The following is a 26,345-nucleotide window of genomic DNA, read 5'->3' on the forward strand; positions in this document are numbered from 1 at the left end:
AGAAGAGCTTTGATAGTTACATGTTGAATTTATCATATACTTGAAAAGAAAAGCAAGCTCTCCATAATAGAGACACACAGTTTTATGTAAAACTTCCTTTCTGTTCTGCAATGTATATGGAAATGCCTATTTTATTTGGTCTTCTAATACCAATAAAAATAAAATAAACAAAATAGAATTGCTTAAAGTCCGTTTGGTTACAGAAGTACAAGTAGTATGCTTTATTTGAAAACAGGAAGACCTGATTTCAAAATCTATCTCAGACACTTATTAACCTTGGAAAGTTATGTAAAGTTATCTATCAAATGGGGATAATAATAGTAACTATCTAACAGGGTAAAAAGGATCAAATGAGATCTAAAATGTTTTGCAAAGTACTATATGAAAGCAATGATGATGATGATGATGATGATGATGATGATGATGATGATAAAAAGGAGCAATAATAGTGTGGGTAATTTTAGCTATATTTTAAAGCACTCCCATTAAAGAGGTCACTGGGGCAACTAAGTGGTATAGTAGATGGAGTCCTGGACTTGGAGTCAGGGAGACTTATGTTCTTGAGCTCAAATCTAACCTGAGACACTTGCTAGCTATGTGACCCTGGGCAAGTCACTTAACTCTGTTTGCCTCAGCTTCTTCATCTGCAAAATAAGCTGGAGAAGGATAGCAAACTACTTTTCTGAGAAATTCCAAATAGGATCATGTAAAGCTAAAGAAGACTGAAAAATGACTTAACAAGTAGTAGTAGTAGTAGTAGTAGTAGTAGTAGTAGTAGTAGTAGTAGTAGTAGTAGTAGTAGTAGTAGTAGTAGTAGTAGCAGTAATATGAAATGAAAAATTATACTGGTATATTGGTACATGTTTAATAACCATCTCTCAAGGGAAAATATGTATAATATGCTGTTAGAGATATTATTATTACCATTTCTCCTTCATTTTCTTAAGTGTAGACAATCAACAAAACAATACATCAAGCCCTAATTTATAGCCTTTTGCCAATTTCTCCTATAAAAGCTCAAACCAAAAATTTGTATAATTTGTGGTTTTGCCTTCTAAATCAGAAATGAAATTTAACAGTTATCTCTCTAGAGCCAGGACAAACTAGTTTTAATACACTCCTGGATATAATTATGAATAATGATAACTCAATAAATCAAGGTATTCATGAATACATATATAAATGTTTCGGGATATCTACCTAAACACAAACAGATAAATAGACACAGATAGAGAGACATAGATATATACATATCAATTATACTCATTTGTCATGTGAGGCACACAGGAAACTTAAATTGCAAAGTCCCATCCAACTGAAGACTGAGGTCAACATTAAAGTAATGACTGAAATGTTTTTTTGAGAAAATAATTTCAGTTCTTTCCTCCTTTCAGCATTTTTCAATGATTAAAGATCTTTGTGGATCTCATTCAAAACCTCTAGAGTTTCTCTATTTCCTTCAAGTTTAGGAACCCAGAGCTGGACTTAGAGTCAGTCCAGCCCAACCCCCACTTCTGGGAAAGGTTTAGAATTTCAAGGGAGATAATTTTAAAAAGAAGCAGGAGCTAAGAAAGTGTTTCAAGAACTCAAACTAGTAATAATAATTATCAAAAACTATTTCATTTTAATTGAAACATAGAAAAGTAGATCACAGAAACAGACTAGATAAGCATAATCAGAAATTTTAGAACTCTCTATAAGTCCAAGACCATAAGCTACTTAGGGAAAGACTCTTTATTCAAAAGTAATTGCTGTGAAAACTGGAAAAGAGATTGGCAAAAATTGATTTAAAGCAGCATTTATACAGTATTATATGCCACAAAACAAATTCTGAATGGACAAATGGATTCAACATGTTATATTAAAAAAAAAAAAAAAGGAAAAAAAATTGAGAAAAAATGGAATGTACTTCTGACCATTATTGTATTTGTGTGTGTTTTAATCTGGAGGGAGGAGCTGGGTTCTTAATTAAACCAAGGATAGAGGAGATCACAAAAGGTAAAGTAGACCATCTTGATTACATGAAATAAAATTTTATAAACAAAATTCAATGCAGCTAGGATAAGCATGGAAATGGTAAACTGAGAACAAAAATCTTTGCAAGCAAATCTCTCTTAAAAGAACTCAATAGCTAAAGTAGAGGGAATTAATACAACCATTTAAGATATAAACTATTCTAAAATAAATGAGTATTCAAAGACTAGGAACAAACAATTCACAGAAGAATTACAAACTATTAGCATAGTCATAGGAAAGATTATCCCAAGTCACTAAGCCTAAGAAAACCCATTAAAGCATTATAAAATAACTATAAGGTTTCATAAGGTTTGTCATACCAGACAAATGGCCAAAGATGACAAAAGATAAAATTAATCAGTGTTGGAGGAATCATGGGAATAGATACACTTAATACAACATTGGCAGGGGTATGGATTGGTCTAGGTAACAATTTAAAAATTAAACAAAAACAAGTGCCTAAAATGTCTATACCTTAGGCCCAGAAAATCCACGTTGAAGCATATACATATCAAGAAGACCAAGGACAAAAAGAAAGGTCCCAAATTATTCCTGGTATGACTTTTTGAGATGGGAAGGACCTAGAAGCAAAGTGGGTCCTCATTCTTTGGGAAACAGATAAATAAAGCAAGGCATACACATATAAGATGGCATTAGGTGATAAGAAATTATGAATATCAGAAATTCAGAGAAACTTGGAAATATCTGTATGAAGTTATATAGTATGAAATGAGCACAACCAGAAAAACTACATACATAAAGACTGCAAAGGTGTTAATTAAAAGAATGATAAAATGAAATGTAACACCATGCAATGATAATCAACATTTTTGGACCTAGAAAAGAGATAAGAGAAATGGAAGAGTATGGGCAAATGTATGTTTGATGTAGTTGATGAATCAACTGACTTTTCTTAATTGCTTTTCTTTTTTTTTTCTCCTCCTCTTCCTCTTCCCCCCCCCCTTTTTTTTTTTTTTTTGTTCCAAAAGAAGGCTCTCTGGGAAGGAAGGAGAGTCAGAAATGATTGTGATGTAAAAACAAAACTTTAAAGAAAACATTCCATTTCCTGAAGAAGTGAATGTGGTAAGTAGGAGTCTAGGTCTAGAATTGAGCTATAGGGAAAACAAACACATAAATGAGTGAGGAGAAAGGTGGAGCTAGCAAATTGGCAAGAAAAAAGATCTATCATAGATAGATAAGAGGAGAACAAATTCCAGGAGAGACAATGATGGAAAGAGAATGAAAAAGAGCGGAAAATGGTCCTCGGTGTCAGTTATACGTTTGAAAAGGAGAATGAAAAAACGACTGGATCTGTTTCAGGCATCCTAATTCACCAGTGGCATCAGAGAATGGCAGTGGAGGAGATGAAAGCCTGGGAATGAAAAGCTCTTAAATCGATCTCAGAGGAATTGAGCGGCAAAGCTTCCAGAGATAAGAAGGTGAGGAACTCTTCTGTACTTTGCCCTGTTCGACTACAACTACAGCAATATGTTCAGAAGTAGGTACAACAATCTAAGAAGGTTATTAATAAATTGGAGAGCATCCAGAGAAAAGGAGCCAGAATGGGGACAGGCTTTGAGGCCATTTGTGCCATTTGTGGATTGGTTGAAGGAGGGATGTTTAACCTATGGGGAGAGGAGGGTGCCTGCTGTATTTGTAGGGCTGTCACATGGAAGAAAGATTGAACCTGGAACCAAGAACAATGGGTGGATATTGAAAATGGCCAAATTTAGGCTTGCTTGATAATAGGAAAAACTACTTCTTGACAGCTGAGCATTACCCTAAGGTCAAACGGGTACCTTGGGAGGTGATGGATTCCTCCTCACTGGAGTTCAATGTAATGATGGAGATAGAAGAAAGCATAAGGAGGTTTCTGGAGAGAGGAAATAATAAAGATTTGAGGTTTGTCTGGACTATCTATTTGAGAAGACTAAACATGTAAGGAAAGAGAAAATAGACGATGGTAGTTGAAAAATACAAGGAAATCAAGTGAAGTTTTTTTAAAGGTAAGTTTAAAGAAAGTAGGAAGTCTATGGAGGAGATCTTAATGTTGGAGAATGAAGAGACAAGTTAAGAATTAAGGTCTCTAGGGATCTGAAAAGCACAAAATTTAGAACCCAGATGTGCAGATTTACAGTTGAGATGATGTCATTTTAGACTTCAAAGACTACTGGGAAAGTATTAAAAGGATATAGAAGGATATGGCAAATGGGAGTAGTCAAGGAAACTTGGCTCCACTGGTCTGGATCTGCTCTCCTTTGAACATGATGCAAAGTCCATCAGTAACAAGAGATGGGAGGGATAGGGATAAAATACAAAGAGATTTGAGATGAAAGTAATTTTGGTACAATTCAGTACAAATCAAGGAGTTGATGGAGAGAAGATAGTGCTTCCATTCTGCCACAGGACAATGTATATTTGCTTATTCTTTGAAGAGTTTTCACCAAAAACAAATGAAAACTATTTTTTTCCATGCAGAAAAAGACATGAATGCAAATACTTCCTAGCTGTGTGATCCTGGGCAAGCAGCATATATTTCTTCTTGTTAATAATAGCTTTTTATTTTCAAAATATATGCAAAGATAATCTTCAACATTCATCCTTACAAAACCTTGTGCTCCAAATTTTTTCTCCCTCTCCTAGAAAGCAAGTAATCCAATATATGTTAAACATGTGCAATTCTTCTATACATATTTCCACAATTATAAAGCATTATATATTTCTCAGAATCAAAAGACATAAGGAATCTTGGGGAAGAAGTTTGTAGGGGGAGGGAATGTAGATGATCAATATGGTTAGTAACCTAAATACAGACAGTTCTTGAAGGTATATATGTAAGTCTTGTCTGCCTTGCTCCACCTGGCAAGAATTTTAAACCAAGCAAGATGGAAGACAACAAGTGCTAAAATGGTAATTCAATTTGATACATTTGCTCTGGTTAAATGACTTGCCCAAAGTCACACAGGTAATCAATAGCAGACTTGGAATTTGAATGTATCAAACTCCAGAAATGATACCTGTGGGCCATATATTAACTTAGAAAACCACAAATTCACATAATTTATGTTGTATTGTATTATTTATTTGTTTATTAAGCATTTCCCAATTTATTTTAATCTATTTCTGGAAGAACTCATGGCGGGGTGTCTTGCATATCCTTGCTGTCTCTGGACACTGGCTATCACACCACTTCCTAGCTCCCTTCTGTAGAAGTGCCATCCAAAAGGGGCATCTAAGTGGCTTCATAGTGCATAGAGTACAAGGCCTGGAGTCAGCAAGAAGTATTTTCATAAGTTCAAATCTGGCCTCTGACACTTTCTAGCTGTGTGACTCTGGGCAAGCCACTTCACTCTATTTTTTTCAGTTTCCTCATCTGTAAATTGATTTGAAGAAGGAATGACAAACCACTCCGGTGTTTCCCCCAAGAAAACCCCAAATGGGGTCATGAAGAGTTGGACATAAGTGAACCAATTCAACAAAAACATCAATGAACCATCCATGAAGGGAGTACCTGGAGATAGTAACCAATGTCCAATATATTAACTCGAATACATCTGTATCACAATGGGATTTTTTAATATATGATTTCTTATATTGATGTAAGTTGGCAAAGCACCTTATATATGTTTTTTTCCTTTGATCCTCCTAATGACTCTGTGAAAAAGGTTATTATTCCCATTTTACAGATGAAGAAACTGATGTCCCATAAAGACTAAGTGGATTGTGCAGGATCACACGGAAAATAAGCATATGAGATAGATTTTGAATTTAGGTCTTTCCAGCTCCAAGTTCATCATGCTATTTAGCTAGTTAGCTGGGTTGGAAGTGTTCCTCTTAAAATTTACCTGTGTTTACTTTGCAGAGATTATATATTTACTTAACTGTGTACATGATGTTCCCCACTCTACCTCCAATAAAAAATGAGTTCCTTGCTGGAAGGGACTATTTCATTTTTATCTTTGTGTGCCCAGTCCAGTACCATGCCAAGCATATAGAAATTGCTGAAGAAATACTCATGGAATTGAAATAAAAAGTATACACAAAAAAGATAGGGTCTAAACTCATTCAATTGCCTGAATTCACTCAGAATTCATATTTCCATATGTTTTTGTTGTTCTTATTCATTCATTTATTCATTTCAAATACAGTAGAAATATTTAACTCCTTTGCTTACAAGGTTATACAAGTATCTCCCATTTCTCAGGATTAAATGAAATAGCCTACTGTTGTTGGAAATAGGGAAGAGATAGGTTTGCATCTGCTTAGAAAAAAAACACATTGGGAGGTACAGTACCCAACATTCTCAACCCTTTCTTTCGTTAACCATAGCAAGACTGGGAATTCAACTAGCCCAATGGACTAAGTAATTCACAGAAAGCCCAGGTGAAATGTCAGGAGCTGGATGGCTCCAGGTAAACAAAGCTCTTACATTCACATTCTTTTGTTGTAGACGATTAGGGTTATGAGACCATACCAGCTAATTTCTTTCTGTTAATTAACTCAGTTTCCTAATTGGTAAAGGGAGATGACCAAGTCTAGTCTAATACCCTGTGACTCACTGAAGACTGAAGTTGGCCCCATCTCTGCTATTAAGCTCAACTTTCTAATGAGAAGCTCGTAGTGTGTGCAAAAGCAGAATATGCTCTATACAGCACTTACTTTCTGCTTTGACCTCTATTTGTGACAGTTTCCATGTATGGTAACATCTGGACATCCTATTAAATTATACTCTCACATGTTTTCATTTCAGATTTTTACATGTAAGAGTAGTTCAGGGGACTGGACAAATTGGGCACTCATGAAAAGCACCCAGGATCATGAGAATGTAAGATGAGATTGGAATGGTGTAGTAGCCACTGTCTTGGGACACAAGCTCATCTTAATGTTCACTGGGACATCTGAATGATGGTTAAGATTAAAATCTCATTGAAGACTAAGCAAATTGATAATGGAATACTTCTGGTCTGTTCCTTCATATTTTAGGGTGATTCTGGAAAGGTGGGACTTGCTCATATGCTTGAAACTGCTGCTGAAAGAGCAAAGTTCTTACTCAGACAAACCTCAAAGAATAAATCATCTACCTTGAGCGATTCCATATTGAATATCAATGTATCTATGACAGCTCACAGTGTTGGCAGGGAGAAGATCTGGAAAGGTTCCTTAGACAACTCACCTTAAAGATCTTTTAGAACAAAAGATAACATACTCTGAAAATGAAGGTTCTGCAAGGGGCAAGGGTCTTCAGCCTTCTTCAGTAGACCCCCAAATAGTCTCAGGATCTCTTGGGGTTTTTGGTAATACAGTCAATGAAGCACTCAAAATTTACAAATATAACCTCCTCAATTATCACTACTCTAGTGCTCATGCTGAAGCAGATCTTTGCTCGCCCAGTTCACACTAAATTATTTTCAAAGGTACAAAAGCACAAAAGACAAAAAAGAATATCTTCTACCATTAGATTCTTAAAATGAGAATCTGTGAACACGATTTTAAAAATATCTAATATTTTTAAAATTTTAATTTTAAGAAAAAATTAATTAAAAATATTTAAAGTGTAAAAAAAATTAAAATGTTTTGAAACTGAATTTTAATGTAACCTCTCTTTTTGGTAAATCCTACATTCTATTTTACATGGTTTTTGAGAAGGGACCCATAGACTTTACCATACTGCCAAAGGGGTTCAAGGTACCAAAAGGGTTAAGAATCTCTGCCATGGGTAAATATGAATTAAGACTCAGTACAGAGTTCTTTATGAAAGGGCTCAAAGATACAGAATCACCAGGCTTTATGGTTAGAGTTCCAGAAATGCTAGCTAAACTAATAAGAATCTTGATCAGTGCCTGATTTCTAACCATCTTTTTCTTTATTAATGACTGTCAAATGCTGTTACAAATTCTCTTGTCTTTACATATAGTAGCAGAGGACCAGATATTGAAGGCAAAATTTCATCTACTGAGTGTGAGGAAAAGTCTGAACATGTTTTGAAGATGCAACATCTTGAGACCAAAATCCAAGTCTATCTGAAAAGGGGGGTGAGGGGTTTTCATATGGCATAAAACCAGAAAAAGGAAAATATTGACATGAACTAATTTTACCTAACCACTATTTTTCCTGTGTGTTCTCTTAGGCATTAGTCAAACACTTGGGTTTCTATTAAAGGCAATCTCTTACTTAGGTTAGCTTCTGTGACAGCTGGAGACATGACAGACTAAAGTTAGAATCCTGGGCTTGTGGCTGCAGAATGGGAGGTTCTGGTCATTTCTACTATGTGATCCTTGGGAAGCACTGAGACTTCCCTGTAGGATCAAAGAAATCAGAAAGCCCAAGGTGGAGAGGGTCAGTCTAAATAAATGAATCACACAGAAAAATCCTTGTCTCAAAAAGAAGGATTTCCAAACTAGAAAGGGGCAAATCAACATGGAGGAATTAGCACTAGCCTGGAGGAGTTCAAACACAGAATAGATGAGATTTAGTAAAAGAATGCCCAGATATTCTAAGTAAATTTGAGAAATTATTATTATTAATTACTAAATAATACAGTATTTAATTTAAATAACATATTTTAAAATTCTATTATTTAAATATGATACAACAATATATAATATAAATATATTTAAATCTAAAGAATGATGAATAATAATTTTAATATGTTTAATTTAAGTAATGATTTATATTTAAATAGTTGAATGCTAATTACAAACTAATGTAATAAACTATAATAATAATTTATTACTAATAACAATAACCTGGCATTCATCAAGGGTTAAAGTCTGAAAAGCACTTTATATAAAATATCCCTCTTATCTTCCACAAAACCCTGTGTGGCAGTCACTATGCATATTATTATATCCATTTAAGAGACAAAGAAACTGAGGGTCAGCTTGTCCATGATCATACTTCAAGGAATTGAGGGAACCTGCAAATATAAATGTTGAACCACTGTTGACAATTGTTTGTAAAAATACAGACTGGGAGAAATGCCAGAAAACTGGAAATAGGGTAATATTTACCCAATTTTTGAAAAATAGTGGGAAATTTAAGAAAAAGTACAGATTAATCAAATTATGTCTATGTTCAGTAAAAATTTAAAACAGATTATTATTTTAAAACCACTTAGAAAAAGGAAGCACTAAGCAACCAAAGGTTAGCATGGTTCCATCAAGCATAAATCATATAAAACCAGCAATTTTTTCTTTTGGAGAGTTAGTGCATTTTTAGGTTAAAAAAATATCACAGATACAAGGTACTTTATTTCAGCAGGTCAAACAACAAAATATGCCATGGTCATCATGGGGTTGAGGGCTCTTACTGTCATTTTTTTTTTTATTCCTAGTATCTACTATAGTGTCCTAGCATGTAGTAGGTACTACAAACATGCTTACTGAATGAAGATAGAGAAATGCAGATTTGATAACAGTGTGGAGAGAAATAGTTGCAGCTATTTGAACAATGATACTCAGAGTATTAAAAAATTCTATAACTAGAGTGTTTGCTGGGCTTGGAAACGGTCTTTAGTCCTAGAGGGCTACATACTTTTAATGAGGTATTGAGATGAAGATAGCAGCCAGAAGATACAGGAGATAGTATACTGCACCTAGAATCCTGACTTGAGATCCAGTCTCAGACACTTGGGGTATAATCATGGACAAATCAATTCTCTCTGCCTCATCTTTCCCATCAGTAAAATGAGAATAATAATGGCATCCACATCCCCGTGTGGTGAAGATAAAATTAGGTAGTTTGTAAGGTGCTTTGTAAACGTGGAAGACTACTATTATGATAGTTATATAGAAAACACTTTTATAAAAAAAAATTCAAATGCGATAAAACACAAAGGAAATGTGGGATGAGGTTAAATCAAAATTCAAAAGGATTCCAACAGACCATAATGATAGATTGAAAGGAAGAAGATAAACTGTAGTATGGAAAAATATAAATTTAGATTCAAAAGTTAACTACATAAGTACAGTATGGTGGAGATCTGGCTTAAAGAAAAAGGCTCAACTAAATCAGTAGTGTGATATAGTTTGCTGAAAAAAACTAATGGTGTCTTAGATTACACTAAGGAAAATAGGGTCTTAAGATCAACAAGAACTAATTAGTCTCACTATACTCCACATCTGGAGTATTGCTTTCAGTTGTTTGTGGCACCTTTTAAGGAGGAAATTAGCAAATTCCAGTGCAACTAGAGAAGAATAAACAGAATCAATGAAGAACTGTATCATATGAGGAGCAGTTGGATGAACTATTGTTTTGATCTAGACAAGGGAATGCTTGCAGGGGAATATAGCAGCTGTTTTTGCACATTGAAAGGGCTGTTATCTGAAAGAGGGACTACACTAGAACTCCCTAAGATCATAATAAGGGATCTAGGAACCATTGGTACTAGAAGGACCAAAGGAAGATTTGGATCAGTGTAAGGAAGCGTTTTCTTATAATTGAATCTTTTAAAAAATGGAATGGACTGCCTTATGGAATAAGGAACCATCACTGAAGATGCTTAAGCAAAGATTAGTGACCAGATGTTGGTGATGCTATAGAGATGACTTTTATGTTGAAGAAGAAGCTAGGAGATATGATCTCAAAGATCCTTTTCAATTCTAAGAATCAGTGAGTCTCCATTTATAGAGCTACCTCAAACATACATGTTCCAATAATAAAAGAACCAGGGGAATCAGTTGACAAAGAAATATATCTGGCAATAAGATTTTTTTTCTCCTACCTGAGCAAATACACTTTAAATATGAATAATTACAAGCTGATATCATATTTTTATTTGAAATAAATTTTTATCCCATTATCAATGGATGTAACTTCTTAAATGTTATTCTTAAATTCCAATGCTTCTAGTATAAATGTCTTCATCAGAAAGATGTCATAGGATCATAGAGCTGGAGCTGGAAGGGACCTTGGAGACCAGATGGCCCAATATTGTAATTTTACAAATGAGCATACTGAGGTCGACAAAAGTCAAAATTGTCACACAGGAGATACATGAAAGAGCCAGTAAATTGGATTTAAGTGAGGGTGGGCTGTGTAAAGTCACCAGCCTCACTTTCTCCTCCATGTAATATTAAGAGAACTAGAGGAAGGCTCCTAGCATGTTGGATGGATGTTTTCTCCTCTCCATCGAGTATAAAAGGGCAAAATGGAGAAATACATATAAAGAAAGGAAGAAAGGTTAAAATGGGTAGTTTTGCAGGGAGTACACACGTCTATGATCATATCACATCCATTGGGATATCAAAGTATAGGTGAGCTTGTCTCTAAGTAATATCAGCTTAATATTCCTTAATAGATTTTTCCTTTGAAAATCCTTTATTCCTTAATTCTTATACTTTGAAATGTCTTATTATGGAGGTGATCTCTATACAATGCTATTGTGTGTGATCTTAGGCCAACTTGAACAACAAATTCTAAAATCTTAGTTTCCTGGAGGGGAATAATATCAAGAAATATCATAGGATAGCACATACTTAGGAATGTGCAAAAAAAAAATGGAATGAAGCTGAAACAAAAATGAAATTCACTATCATGCAAATTCTATATGCAGAGAAGATTTAGTCAAACCAGTTACTAAAAGACAACGCCAACAAAAAGTTGTGTATCTGCTCATGTTCTTAGTCTGTGTGGCTATGCTATATATGCAGATTTTGCTTTCCTCTAGCTGCTTAGAAGGATTATGTTTCTTCTCTATTTGACAGTTCCCCATAGTACCTAGCACAGTGCTCTATACATAGCTGGCGTTGAAGAGATATTGTTGGCTCTTTGATGAAGGCTAACTCTACTTAATTTAAAAGCCAAAAGGGGAAGCTAGGTGGCGCAGTGGACAGAGCACCAGCCTTGAATTCAGGAGGACCTGAGTTCAAATTTGGCCTCAGACACTTAACATTTCCTAGCTGTGTGACCCTGGGCAAGTCACTTAACCCCAGCCTCAGGGGGGAAAAAAAAAAAAGAAAGAAATATTAAAAAAAATTAAAAGCCAAAAGCTATAGAGAGAAACAAATTCTGTTATTTTCCTATTGAAAAAAGATAGTATTTTGTGCCCAAGAGCTGTTCTTAAACCTAGGTTCTTCAGTCTAAAATACTGAATCTCTTTCTATGGAAGGATATTAGGAAAAATTATTTGGAAATGAAGAGTGTGAGATGGGGATTGGATTGGATGGTCTCTGCGGTCCCTTCTGGTTCTAAATCTTGGTTCTAAATCTGGGATCTTCCTCTGGAGCTCCTAAGCCTTGTCTGCTGGATTGCTAGAACAGGAGTCAAGAAAACTAGTCGGAATCCTGCCAGACTCACACTGGCTTATGACTCTGCTTAACGGCTTTTAGCCTTAACTTCCTTAGCTATAGAATAAGAGGGCTGGACTCTCTAGCTTCTCAGATGCCTTAAAGTTCTAAATCTTTGTCCTCATGCTTCCATAAGGAATAATACCATTAAAGGGGATGCTGGAAGGGATTAATACCATAAAAAGATACTGAAATGGATTAATGACCATAAGAGAATCTTGTTTTCCACAACTCTTTAAAAACAAAACAGTCATCTCTGATGCTTTAGGTATTGTATTTCACAGAAGTGGAGAGATAGGATCTATTTAGCTCTGAAAGTCCCTTCCCAGACTATTTGACCTTTATTGCTTTCTCAACATGGGGCAAATCTCATTTAGAATAAACACCAAGGATAACATCTAAACTGTTTGGTTGCACAGTAACTTTGTTGTGTCCAAATCATTTAACCAGTGAAGTTTGTGCTCTTTTGAGAGACTGGAATTTCTGTTAATCAAATATTCAGATGCTTTTCTTAGAAAAGAATGGAATTGAACCGTTTGATTGAAGAGTAACATTCAAAGAAAATAGAGACAAAGATATTGGGTCCGTGACAAATTATGGTCACAATCATTTGATAGATTTTCTTCTATGGAAGAAATAAACAGGGACAAATTGGAGACAGAGAAAGATCGGTATCTGGACATGAGAATGGAATTACTATCTGAAAGGAAAGTCCAAAAGGTTTTGTGTTCAGTTGTTTTTCCTGACTCCATTTGGGTTTCTGGATGTTTTTCTTTTTGGTAAAGAAACTGGAGTAGTTTACTATTTCTACCTCATTTTACAGATGAAGAAATTGAGGTGATTTGTCCGGATAATACATGACTGAGGTCAGTTTTGAACTCAGGAAGATGAGTCTTCCTGATTTCTAGCTTGCTGTTCTATTCACTGCATTACCTAGCTGCCCTCAAAAAACTTTGTGAGAATGAGAGAAAAAAAAATCCACAAAGACAAATAAGCTACTGGAAGATTAACAAAAATACAAAGTGGAAAACACTAGAAATAGGAGAGAGAGAAACAACTTCAAAAAAGAACTGAACTCCCTATCAATTAAATTAGTAATGATAAAGTGATATCTTTAATGTCACAAATTTGATGGCAAAACTCTGAAATATTGACCCAAGTTATTTGATTTTCCGTACCAGGAAGAATAAACAGAATTAAATTGGGGGTAGGAAACAGTAAGCCAAATGGAAAAATTATCTGAACCTTTGATGACCTCTAAGGTCCCTTTCAACTTGAGGACTGGGGCACAGGATCAGAACTTTGAAGGTGGAACTCCCTAAAGGAGTCCAACCTCATTTTGTACAAGAGAAAACTGAGACCAAGAGAGAGAAGTCACAGAGTTCCAGCCCATGGGGTTCTGAGACACGACAGTCTTCCTGACTCCAAGTCTGAAGTTCTATCTACTTTATGAAGCCATTTCTCTCTATCACTGCAGTTCAATGTAATAATAAAACTTATGTGAACATGCCCTTTTTCAGCTGGACTTCCTCAAAAGCTTATGGAAGTGATGAAGCTAGGTAAAGCAACTAAGATTCTAGATTTCCAAGGCACATCCACAGGGTAATTGCAGGACTTATCCAGAATTAACTATAGATCAGGGGTGGGAACATCAAGGCTTTGCTAAGGTATTGAGGAGCTGAAAGCTTGGTACAACAACCTCCCACTGCTTGAGTTCTATAATTTGATCATTTTGTATGGCCCAGGACTAATATTATAAATATCCAAATGGCTCTTGGCAGAAAAAAGTTTCCCTACCCCTGCTATGGTAGGGTGACTAAATGATTATGGGCAGGGTATGGGCAGAGAGCCAGTGTTAAATTATCAGTGTGAATATTTACACCTCAGAAATCAGCAAATACTACAAATCAAGGTTTGATTTGTTTTTGATTGTGTATACTTAATAGAGAAAATGTTTAAAAATGAAGATTAAACTTTAAAAGCTTAGAGTATGTACACCCCCCCCCCCAGAGGATCAGTTGCTAAACATTTACCAGTAGCTCCCAGGCTAAAATAGCCAACTTCCTTATCAGGGTATAAAAAATATATATAAGGGACTTTTTCTTCAAATCTTCTAGTGAGTCTTAAGTTATGAGGATTTAACAACTGAATTCTTCCCTAGCTTAGTTACTGTAAATCTTTGGGGGCTTTTCAGACTTTGGAATAGACAATGAATAATGAGTTTTAATACCCACAATGATGGATTTTTACTCTTTCTAAATATGGAGGCCATATAACAAAAAGCCTTGTTAAATTTTTTTTTTCTCAGCAGCATTTGCACGCCATAACTGTTTTTCTAAACCAAATAAACTTGGTCATAATCATCAAATATATTCATTTTAAATGCTTGTTATAAGCACTATTGTATATTGGGAATGAATGGGCTGCATGACTCCAGTTAAAAATAAAATGAAAACTACTTTAAACCACTAATTTCATGATATTTCTTTTTTTTTCCTCTCCCAAAATATAATGAATGTGTCCATCTTTTTTATTTAGGATATTGTATACACATAGTATAATACTCACTTCATAAGTCACCTGGGAAAACCAATCTTGAACTTTAGAGTCACAGCACTTTTTAATGTTCTTGTTTAACTTTAATTTTATTGATATTTCATCAAGGTAGGTAACTCCCAATGTGATAGCTCCATCCACTGCTACAGATTAGCAATCTGTCTGAATCTTACAGACTTAGAAAAATTACCCAGCTCTCTAAGTAAAGCAATTTGCCCAGTCACTCAATTTGTATGTCAAAGGCAAGATTTCAATTCAGGTCTTCCTCACTCCAAGGCTGCACTCTTCACTATGATCATGTTGCCTGCCATTCATGTCCATATATGTGTTTGTACATCATTAAGATCTTGGATAAGATGATCTTTGAAGTCTCTTTCAGTTTTAAATCTACCATTCTCTACAAATCATACTCACATATGTGTGTATACATCTATAAATGCATATTTAAATGATTTGGTATTTTGATCAGATGATTTCTTCCATATTGGGAGTTCCAGGTATGGAAATGCTTTCTACCATAACAGATCAACAACTTTTTTTCAGACTATGATTTTAGAGAATTAGTTGGGGAGTACTGGGCACTGGCAAGTGGTTTGTCCATGATCACACTGCTAAACTGTGTTAGAGATGGGACTGGAATCCAAGGTTCTGAGGCTAGTCTTTTAAATATTATCCCACAGAGCCCCTCCATAACAAAAGGTAAGGATCTTATTCTCTCTTTTTTATTTACCAGATATATGCACGGGTAATTTTACAACACTGACATTTGCCAAACCTTTTGTTCTAATTTTTCCCCTCCTTCCCCCTCCCCCAGATGGCAGGTTGACCAATACATGTTAAATATGTTAGAGTATAAATTAAATACAATATATGCATACATGTCCAAACAGTTGTTTTGCTGTACAAAAAGAATCGGACTTTGAAATAATGTACAATTAGCCTGTGAAGGAAATCAAAAATGCCGGTGGACAAAAATAGAGGGATTGGGAATTCTATGTAGTGGTTCATAGTCATCTCCTAGAATTGATCTTATTCTCTTAAAAAAAAAAAAAAAAAACTTTAAAGGGTGAGAATTTTGGAGTAGAAATAAAGATTTTTGAAACTAAAAGGGATTGGAGAAAATATTTAATTCTAAAAGGAAAGGAGTATTTTATAAAAAACTTTAAAAATCACTATTTTGGGTCAAGGTATTGATTTAAGTTATTATTTACTAAAGTACTCAAGATTGCTTTTGTAGAATCTGAACTGAATGGAGAGGTGTTTCATTGACTGAAATATCTGCTCATTTAACAGAGACAGAGACTGAGGAATATTCAGAGGAATCCTATCTACCTAGAGCGCTCCTCCTAACTTTTGCTTAGAATCCCAGGGCATAGCCCAAACTGTTCACACTCGCTGGGGTAAGGCAGTATAGAAGGGATTTAGGGTGGGAGGGAGAAGGACCCAGACTGGATGTCTTGCTCGAGAAGAAGCTAAAAAGCAGAGTCCATGCTTGTGTGTCTGTGCTTCCCGGCAGTTTCATGCATCAGCCCTGCACAGGCCAGGACTTTCAGGTAACTGAGTGTCACAAGAACATAAATCCATGAACAAAAGATTTGAATAAACTGCTTTGGATTCAAGTAGGCCTTTTATGCAACATTGGAGTGGCTGTCTTGCAGCTGCTTTCCAAACTGCTCTTTCAACGGAATCTGGGAATCTAGGGATCATTACAAAGTGGAGAGCATTGGATTTTAGCTGAATTGGAGCCTCGTTCTGTGACCTTCAATCCCTGAACCCCTCTGGAACTCATTTCCTCATTTGTAAAATTATGGGGATGAACCCGTTGACCTCTGAGGTGCCTTTTAGCTCTAGGGATGTATGTAGGTACGTATGCATGTCATACACTCAGGACAGTGACCCTGCATGTACACACCACATGCACAGATGCACACGTCTCATACATGTATGCGTCCGTGTGCGAGTGAGTGCGCACACACACACTTAGGTCACACGGAGCCAGGTTACCCTCAGTTCCCCAGGTTCCGTCCACGAGTCCCCTCCTCCTCCCCGTTCCTCTAGCCTGCTCGGAGACTCTGTCCTTTCTCCATTTTTTATTGGCTAATCGGAAAACTGGGTCTCTTCGCTATTTGCCAATCCTGGCCCTTAGTCTCCCCAGCTCTGGGACTCTTCCCAGTGCTCTTTTTGGGGCTGGTAACAAACAGCCTTCCCTCATTGGTTTGAAATCAGTCCCCGAGTGACGAGGATGGAGGTGAGCTCAGCCTGCTGAAGCTTGCCGGAAAGATCCCCGTCGGCTTTTTCCCCCCCTAAAGCTCTTTTGGCACTGCAAATGTTAATGCCGATCTGCTGGGAGATTGCAATTCTAACATAATGAGATATTAATGAGCTTTGCACATGTCCCCAGCCGCAGCCGCCGCCCCCTCCCTCCCTTCTCCTCCAAACCCGCTCCTTCTTCCCCGACACTCCAATTCGATCCCGGCACTCCCCCTTTGGCCCACCCCTCGTCGGGCTGGCTCCCTCCCCCCTCCCGGCCGGAGGGCTGCGGCGCTCACCTTAAGCTGCCAGCAATAAAGAGCACCAAATGGGCTGGCACTGCCTTGTTTCCTGGCCTAATGGATGCTTGTTTAAACACTGGAGCTGTTTGCATTGCTGCGGCTCACTGCATGTTAAACACAGTCCTCTGAAACCCTATGCCAATCCAATAAAGGTACCAGCAGTTCAGTGTGGGGAGGCAATTACTATGGGGTCCCAAGTGTGCCTTCGGAGCCCTAGGAAGGAAAATGTGATCGAACAACTAAAAGGAAAATCGGATTCGGCTCCGCGTCACGTGGAGGACACAGGGCTTAACTGCAGCCAGGTCCTCGGAGGGCAGGAGGAAATCAATGGACGAGGCTGGCGAGCGAGAGCACGGACGCACAGGCGAAGAGGGCTTTAAGCCGGCCTCTTAGGGAGACCATCCCTGCACCGCCTGCAGGACACCCGCCTGTCCTCCCGCCCCCATCGCCCCCTGCCTTTCTTTTCTAATTTTCAGGGGGTATTTAATTTTTTTTTGGGGGGGGGTAAAATTACACACTGCCATCTCCCTCCCTAACACCCTCCCCCTCTCCCCAATTCCTTAAGAACTCCTCTTCCTATTTAAGAAAAAAAAATGCCTTTCCTTGCACAAGATCATTACCATATCAAAGGTGATAGGGAGAAAGAACAAAAATGATCTGGGGATAATGGTACCAGGCAGAGGGGTAGGGAAGCCTGCTTCCGAGCCCCCAGCTTCCAACTAATGATTCCAGGAGAGAGGGAAATGGATTGCCAGCCCGTCTCGGTGCCAGGCTGAAATCCAGGGAGTCAGACAACGGATTTCAATACCTCCTCAGCCAAGTTACAAAAAGCCTGTGGGGTCTTTTGCTTTGGTTTGGTTAAATCTTTGCTGTTCAGACTGGGACCAGGAGAGTGGGGGTTGGGGAGCCTGTTTTCTTGTTTATTGATTGATTGATTGATTCTCATCTGTCTCTAAACTGTCTGCTCTTTTCTCTTCTCTAACAACTTCTTGAGAAGTGTGTGTGTGTGTGTGTGTGTGTGTGTGTGTGTGTGTGTGTGTGTGTGTGTGTGCAATATGAAGGATCCACTACCTAGTGAGCTCACTGGGGCTCTGGCCATTAACAGGAGCTTTACCAAATCCCCATCTATTTCTCTGAGCTGCCTAGCTCAGGGGACACAGCCATGTTGAAGGCGGGATGCTGTCAGCAGCGAACTGCTGTCAGCATTAACCAGCAGTAGCTCTTGGCTAATGGGCTTAAGGATAAAGCTGTCCCTTCAAAGCTTCTCTGGCCAAAGTGCCTGCAGGTCAGGAATCTGACTCCAGCCTGCTGCACTGCATGCTGGGAGGCAGAGAAGGCTCTACCAGGAAACTGATTACTGGAGGATAAATGGTCCAGAAAAAGAGAGAGAGTGAGAAAGTGTCAGTGATGGCAAAGGGGTGTGAACCTGAACAATCTGCACACCCTCCTGGGTGTGCCTTCTGGGCACTTCAGGGACTATAGTTTCCCTTCCTCACTCTTCTCATCCCTAATTTTCAGATGTGGGTGTCAAAATGCCATCATATACATAGGTCTAAAAACCCGGGCTCATTAGACAACAAAGTTAATGAAGAGAAAACCTAAAGAACTCTCTCCATGTCTTGAATGCTACACCACCTGAGAAAAGCCAGAGCACAAATACCCATCTGCCCCCTTAAATACCTAGAGTATCTGAGATTAGGTGAAGTCAAGTGAATACTGTTGATTTGGTGCCACCCATAAATAATACCCTTCTTTCAGATGACCTGCCTTATTTCGATAAACAAGCTTCATTTTCCTAGCCCTAGAAATAACCATGACTAGACACTGCGCTTTACACAGTGTTTCAATGCTGTTATACTAAATTCACTCCGGAAAAAGTCAGTCAATACTTTGTTTATCCAGCTACATCGGGGATGAAGAAGTGTGTATAATTTGTCAGAGAAATGAATCTTACTCCTTTGACTACTAAAACTTAAAAAAATCTTAAATATTTCAGTGGAAAAATTTTAAGCATATTTAATACATCCCTACCTTCTTAAAAAGAGTGCTGACTGGAATTGAACTTTATAATGAATGTTAATTATTGTACTGTGTGGCAATACGATTCTGTCTGCTTTTGAGTTTTTCCTGTCTCCTCCATTCAGGCTGTCAGCTATCACTTAGACTGTTTCTTCGCTTCTAATAATCTTCTTACCTGCCTTCCAGATGCCTGATTCTAATCTTTTTCTGAGATTGGAAAATCAAGGGCCTCAGAACTCTATGTTAAATAAGAATAAATAAAAGTAAAAAAGCCTTTGATATAACATGTTAGGGTTTGGCACAGAGCCTTTAGGCCTTTTGACATCTACTTGAGACTAAGCCTAAAAACTATTCTCCAGAGAAATAGTGAGAAAAGTGGTTCTGAACTTTACAGTTATTGGGTGACAAAGGGATCATCAATATGATAGGAGTTCAAGAACTACTCATGACCCATCCATTCAGGATGAATGAATAATAATGAGATGTAAAGGGGCTGAAACTCTGAGTTGATGCACTGAGGTCGGACAACTGAGCACTTAGGCTAATTATCGACTAGACAATACTCTATTAGCATATGCTTGGAAAATGGCCCTTCCCACTATTCTGTGCTGGTTCAATCTTTTGGTATATACAGAGAATTGTGGGAAGGATTAGGGGGTGGAGTGAGACAAGCCAGAGTCACTTTGGTGGTAGAGGAGGAAAAGGAAGGTTGTGGAGATCCTGTGTCCATTCCCTTCACTTCTCCCCCTAAAGACCAAGAATAAAGACCAAGGACTTTTGCTTATCTGACTCCAGCTGATTCTAAGGCATCCAGGGTGCTAACTCAGTCTTCACAATGAGAACGTATAACTTTTTAATCTAAAATTTAAATTCCAGATTTTTTTTCAGAACATCCTAAACATAAAACAGTGGAAGCTACAGAGGAAAAGAAAAGAAAGGCAACAGAACTTGGGAGTCCATCAAGAAAGAGGAAAACAAAATTTCACTTTGTGTTATTCCTCCTTCATGATACATTTTTTCTCCCCAAAGTCTTGTCTCCCATATCTATATTTAAGAATATAGATCAAGACCTTTGATGAAATCCTGGAAGCAACCATGTTTGGACTCACTCATGGAAAAAAGAAAGGCAATGAGAATCAAAGATGAGTGGGAAAGGATAGTAACGAAATTTGATAACCAATTTTGTCTCAGTCTTTCAAAAAAATAAACAATTAAAAGTTGTTGGCTAGTAAATTCATCACTGAAAGGGACTTGAAGAAACATTTAGACTGATCCCTTCATTTTATGGATGAGACATCATCCAAGGTATTACATAGATCACACAGAATAAATAATAACAGCTGAGATTTGAACTAAGATTTTGATTCTAAGTGTAGCATGCAATCTCTAGATCATGGTAGAGCACTCCAAGTTTGTATCTGTCTGATCAGCTACAGCCAGACACACTGTAACTTGACTCTGGCATGGTGATATCATTTTGGTCTTCTTTGAGAACAAAAGACAACATCATAACTTAGGCTGTAAAGAGTAGTATGGCACTAGTTAGTGGTATAACTATGGCCTTTTCCCATCCTTAGCTACCAGAAGGGTCAGTGTTATAATCAGTGTTATACCAGAAGGGTCTAAGTTATAATCCTCCCAGAGAAGGATTATAACTTAGAGACGACAGGAACTTTACATGATATAGTAGGAAAGAAAGAGCACAATGTAGTGAATTTGGGAAAAAAGAGATTCTAGTCCCAACTCATATTCCTGTGGCCTAAAAAAAGCACAAAGAGCATTTCCTTCCTTCAATGTATCTGTCAAGCTTCAGCATTTCAATCCTACAACCAATCCATAACATGAGAGGTATAAAGATTAGTATCTCCATGTTAGACTCCACCTGCCCATTTGTCATAAAGTTAGTAAGATGGACACAAACTCAAGGCTTCAGACTCCAAATTAGTCCAAGGTCCTTCTTCATTCTGTGATTCCATCACACAAAATTATATTTCTCCTTCTCCCTTCAAGAATAGAAATAAAATAACAAAAGAGCCAAAGCAGATCCTGACCAGATACTTCTCATTTCTACATTTTTCAGTCCCTAGTACGTACCTTCATATGAATTACTTCATCTTAAAATGCAACTATCTTGGGTTTAAAATGAGGTTACAAGGAGCACAGAAATTCTGTGCTCATAGATTCCAAAGGATGGTACAGGAGGATGTCTTGTCTGATAGCAGCCTTGAGTTTCTCAAACCATAGTCAGTTATAGGTATCCATAATAGGAAAATAGTTTTGTTTTGTTTTTTTCCCTCCTTTTCTGGATTCCTTTTTAATGCAAACTAAGAAACTTGTCATCTGCTTTATCGGCAGAGTTAAGGAGAAAGCCTTTGGTCTCTGAAATCTTACATATAGTCTTTACTTTGGGAATCATTTTCTATGCTTCCCCAGTCCTGTTACCTTTCTATTGTTTCACCATAGCTTTTCCCATGTATGAGCACCTGCATTTAGATGGACTGTTTCCAAAAATTAGGCCCATCTTCTCTAACACTGTGAAAGTGAAATCATTTTCTATTGTAAAACTGCTGGATGTGAACTAGTAGTAAAAGGGAAAGAGAGAGAAATATGAATTTGGTATTAAAAAAAATCCTGGTCCTATCTGCTGTTACCTATATAACCTTAAGCCTAGTCACAATCACTTTGGGGCGTTAGTTTCCTTATCTGTAAAGTAGGAATGAGGTTGGATTTGGATGGCAACTGAAATCCTTTCCAGGTCTAAATCTATGAACCTATTAGAAGGTTCTAATTAGATCATCAACTATTAGATAATTCTAAAATCTCCTTTACCATTTAAAAAAGGTTTTCTAGTTATATTGGAGGAAAAGAAGAAATTAATGTTTCATAGCTTGACTCACAAATATCACTCTCATCAACAGAGATGGGAGGCTTTCCACTATGAAATCACACTTGGGGGAAGAGATAGAAACCTCACTTTCTATGATCTTATTTCAACATCCATTCTTCTTTTACTTTGGAATACCAATCACTAGAATGTACATTTGGGAATGATGGCTTTAGTCAGAAGATCCGAGTTAAAAAAAACAAACAAAAAACCTCTTTGTATCAATTCTGACATTTAAAAAAAACCCCAAAAAACAAGAACTTTTTATGCTACTGTATGTCACCAGGCAAGCCAGTGAGGCTTTTCCAGATCCCAAATAACCAGTGGTGATTCCTTCCCTTTTGGGGGAGTGAAGGGTTGATAGGGGTAGGCCAGATCTCTGAAAAAGATCTTAGTGTGAAGACCATACACCTAGTAACTCTCTTAATGGAGTATTAAAAGGTCAAGAGACTTGCCCAGTATTATAGCTAGAGCTTTTAAGTATCAGCTCTTCACCCACCATGGCATACTGTCTCTCCCCCAAAAAAAATCTTGTCATTATTTTGAATATACTTTATTTTCATTTAGAAAATAATAGCATATATATGTGTGTGCTAATGTATTTGTATATATGTGCATATTTTTTAAACACTTAAGTTTACAAAGCGTTTTACCTGTATTGAGTCATTTGATTCAGGTAACAACCGGGGAAGATAAGTACCTGTACAAGCTAAGGTAACAGAAGAGGAAACTGAGTCTAGGTGGGGCCAAGTAATCTGTTTAATATCACACAGCTAGTAAGCCTCTGGAGCAGTATCTAAAACTTGCTCTTCCTAATGCCAAGTCCAGCACACTGTCCATTGTGTTAGCTAGCCATCTGTGTTGTTGTTCATTCATTTCCGTCATATCTCTGTGACCCCAATTGGGATGTTCTTGGCAAAGATATGGGAGGTGTTTTTCATTTCCTTGTCCAGCTCATTTTATAGACTGAGGCAAACAAGGTTAAGTCACCTTAGATGCAAACAGATTATTTCTCCTTATCAAGAGTGTAAACTCCTTGAAGTGAGGGACAGTTTTATTTTTGTCTTTGCCTAGCACAATAGTAATAAGTATTAATAATAATACTAAGTACCTGTCTTTAAAAAATGTTCATTGATTGAATGACAGATTCAGTCAGATTATCTGATTGTGATAGAGAATAAAATTTTCTATTATAGCATCTTACAGCTTTTAAAATAGCATTTTTTAGAGGAGAAAATTACACTTAGAACAAATTTTCTACTTTTTAGTAGAATTGGTAAAATATTCAGTAGAGCAGATAACTACTGTTGTTGGCAGGAGTGGTAAAATATTTGATGGGGCAGAAAACTAAAATAAAACTGGAATTTTTGGATAGTCTTTACATTGAATTTATCCATAATGATAGTGTGCATCCCACTCCCCCACCCCTTCAGATCATCAATCCATAAGATAGTACTAGTAACTTATACTCTTTAAGAATAGGGGTCCACTTCGGAATCTAATACTTAATGTGCAACAAGAAAATGGTATTTACACACATATATTGTATCTAGGTTTTATTGTAACACATGTAAAATGTATGGGATTTGCCTGTCATGGGGGGAGGGAGTGAAGAGAGGGGGGGATAATTTGGAAAAATGAATACAAGGGATAATATTATAAAAAAAATTACTCATGCATATATACTGTGGAAAAAAATTCTAAAAAAAAAAGAATAGGGGTCCTTTCCTACTCATCATTGTAACTGCTCCAATGCCTACCACAATGCCTTGCAAATAACTATTGCTCTAAAAATCTTGGTTGAATGAATGGACTTCCTTCCCATTGTTGCCCAGAAGCATATCTATCTAATATAAAACAGGACTTATCTCTTTAGCCACCTGAAAATTTTTAAAAATTAAACTTGAATATTTTAAAAATATCCCTCTAAGGCACTCATGTAAGCCTAAGAGATTTCAAGTGGTGATAGAGAAGTAACTGCTATCACATCACTATAGAAATGTCCATTTAATAAGAAAAGTTAAAAAGGAGCAGCATCTAGGTAACACAATGATGGAACACCAGCCCTGAAGTCATAAGGAGCTGAGTTCAAATGTGACCTCAGACACTTAATGCTCCCTAGCTGTGTGACTCTGGGCAAGTCACTTAACCCCAAATGCCTCAGGGGAAAGAAAAAAAAAAGAGAAATGTTTGAGACTTACCTCTAGAAAGTTTCATTGCTTATTGGGAGTAAGAGCAAAGGGATTCCTTTGCATGATTTTATCTCAAAGTGAACACCTTAAATTTCTCTGCCTGCAGCCTGTTTAACATTTTCCCCCTGAGGCAATTGGGGTTAAGTGACTTGCCCAGGGTCACACAGCTAGGAAGTGTTAAGTGTCAGAGGCCAGATTTGCACTCAGGTCCTTCTGACTTCAGGGCTGGTGCTCTATCCACTGCACACCTAGCTGTCCCTCAAACATCTTTTTGAAAATGTCTTCCATCTCTTTCCAAAATTTCACACAAAGTAATATTGTTCTAAACAGGTTTTAAGTCATGTTCCCAAATTTTCCACTTAGATATTAGAATTATTTTATCCCAGTTAAAAGGCTAAGGAGAATCTGCAGAATCAAAGGATTCGACACCTGAATGTGCCTTTGGAGATCAGATTCTAGTCCAAGCTCTTTATTTTGCAGATGGAAGAAATTATAGCCCAGACAAGTGACTATAAACAGAATTTGAAATTAAGTCTCCTGATTCTAAATCTGCACTATCATTGATCTTCAAGAACACACTTACTATGTGGAACTTACTACTAGTCATATGGAAGCTGGGCTGGAGGGGAGTTACAGAATTACTTTCTGAGAAAGTTGTGCAGCATGATACCTCCATGAATGAATTTCCTTGGACCCAACCTCCTTTATAATGAAGTTGTCTGCCTTCAGGATAAGAAGGCTCCAGAAATCATGAGATGCACGGTTGGTATGACTCATATGGCTCAGTGGAAAAATTCCCACTAAGCCACACACATGCTCATGTGTACAGGATAAAAATACCTCCAGTAACAGCTTCTATTTGTCCACAAACAGTTGAAGGTATAGCTCTAAGGTTAATAGAAGGATGCTTTCCTTCTTTTTTTTTTTTCTTTATCCCTTTCTCTTTTTAGTGGCCATCCCTGCTCTGCTCTCCAAAGCCATCCAGTATCTTCCTGTTCTATAATAATAATGATAATTATGATGACTATGATAATGATAATAATGATAAGAACAACTACCGGTTCCCATAGATTTACAGTGGTTTAAGCCTTGCAAAGTTGGATTCTTCTTTCAATAGCCCAACCTGACAAATAATGAGGCAGAATGTAAAAAATGCAAATCAGAGGACCTGAGCTGGAATCCTAGCCTGGCTACTTATAATCTGAAAGGCCCTGGCCAAGTTAGTTTCTGTGTAACTTGAGGGAATGGAACTAGTACAGGATTTCTTAACCTGGGATCCATAGAGATTTCAAGGAGTTTCTGGGGAAAAGAAATTAAATTTCCCCCTGTTGCTTTTCTCCGTAACCCTATGTATTTTATTTTGTACATTTAAATATATTATTCCAAAGGGAATCCATGGGTTTGCCAGACTGCCAAAAGAATCCATGACAAAACAAAGGAAGAACTTCTGGGCTACAGCATGTTAACTCCCAGTAGAGAATAAGCTACATGAAAGCATGGATTTGTTTTTGTTTGTTTCTGTTTCTCTGCACTACTCACAACTGTAGGTACTTAACAAATAAATGATTATTTTATTTTATATATATATATATAATATATAAAATATTATTAAATTCAAATGAATGTCTTCAGAATTTAGATGTTACAAATATTACTTAATGTCCTTTCTGTGCACATAGTGTTGGGGAAAAGATACAAAGTTTGGAGGATCAAGCTCTAAATCAGAGCTTCTTAAACATTTTCCACTCATGGCTTCTTTTCTACCAAGAAGTTTTTACATGACTCTGGGTATTTGGGAATACAGAATAGGTGTACAAATCAACATTTACAGATAATAAAT

At 37.0% G+C, this 26,345-nt stretch overlaps 1 protein-coding gene across 4 annotated transcripts in view; it reads right to left on the minus strand.

Moving 5' to 3' along the window:
- The window catches only part of MAML3 (mastermind like transcriptional coactivator 3), a 531,295-nt gene that overhangs the window by 235,882 nt on the left and 269,068 nt on the right, over positions 1 to 26,345 (minus strand). The gene's annotated exons all lie outside the window — the stretch shown is intronic.

This window comes from Sminthopsis crassicaudata, chromosome 6 (assembly GCF_048593235.1).
Source record: "Sminthopsis crassicaudata isolate SCR6 chromosome 6, ASM4859323v1, whole genome shotgun sequence".
NCBI classification, from domain to species: Eukaryota; Metazoa; Chordata; class Mammalia; order Dasyuromorphia; family Dasyuridae; genus Sminthopsis; species Sminthopsis crassicaudata.